Source organism: Megalops cyprinoides, chromosome 25, assembly GCF_013368585.1.
Source record: "Megalops cyprinoides isolate fMegCyp1 chromosome 25, fMegCyp1.pri, whole genome shotgun sequence".
Classification (NCBI taxonomy): Eukaryota; Metazoa; Chordata; class Actinopteri; order Elopiformes; family Megalopidae; genus Megalops; species Megalops cyprinoides.
In genome coordinates, this window is record NC_050607.1 from 18288383 (window position 1) to 18289458 (window position 1076).

Genomic DNA, 1076 nt, shown 5'->3' on the forward strand with positions numbered 1-1076 from the left:
TTGTGGTTTCCCGTGATCAAGGCGCGGTTTATGATACGCAAGGTCTCAAGCGCGGGACAGGGAAGCCGGCAGGACGGGAACGAACACCGCCAAGCACTGTTGTCAAATTAGTATTTCTAATGACGCCTCTACAGAGGAGAATAAAGAGACCGCACAGGGGCGGAGGAGCAGACGCGAACTCCCAGCAAAACGCGACAAGGGGAGGATAAAATGCCGGCAATTGCCGAAGGGTGATGCTTTGGGTGATAAAGAAGGACGTAGCGGTGTCAGCAGGGTCAGGGGAAGCCCAGCAGGTCAGGCAAGCTGGGACCTGTTAGTCCTCCTACCACTTAGTCACAGATCATCTTTCTGAGCTTATTGAGAAAACAGATTTTTCTCCCCTCTTCTTTCCCCGTTCGAGCAAAACCGTGGTACGACTTTAATGGATCTTTTATGATAGGGCTTTTAAAGATTTATGGACAGCTTACTGTACTTCATTCGCCTGTCTGTTTTTGATTCAAAAACAGAGAGAACGGACCTAACAGATTCTAAGCTCAGACTCCTCTTGGGAAATTACATCAGCGGTCACTTTCCAGGGGACCCTTTTTTTCCGGTTTAAAATAATCTTTTAACATCCTTAAAAAGTCACCTTCAGTAAGATAGAGGGCGCCGTGCTGGCCACTCACATCACATAAATTACATTATTATCATTCAGCAGTCACTCTTAGAGCGATTTACATTGGTACAGTTTTTTTTTCAGTATTATCCATTTATTCAGCTGGATATTTGCTGAGGCAATTCTGGGTTAAGTTCCTTGCCCAGAGGTACAGCAGCAGTGCCTCAGGAGGGAATTGAACTAACAACCTTTTGGTTACGAGACCCGCTCTTTATCACTATGTTACAGCACTGCCCCATGGTCATACATACTCTGTCCACATTGGTGCTGCTATCAGTTGCTGCTATCGGCTGCACTGCTCACAGCTGTAATGTTAACACCGTGATGAAGAGAGAAGCTAAACGAGCACCAGCATGAGGGGCCGTGGTTCGTCAGCTCCTCCGTAACACCCCGCCCGGGTCCATTCCGCCACATACTGAGA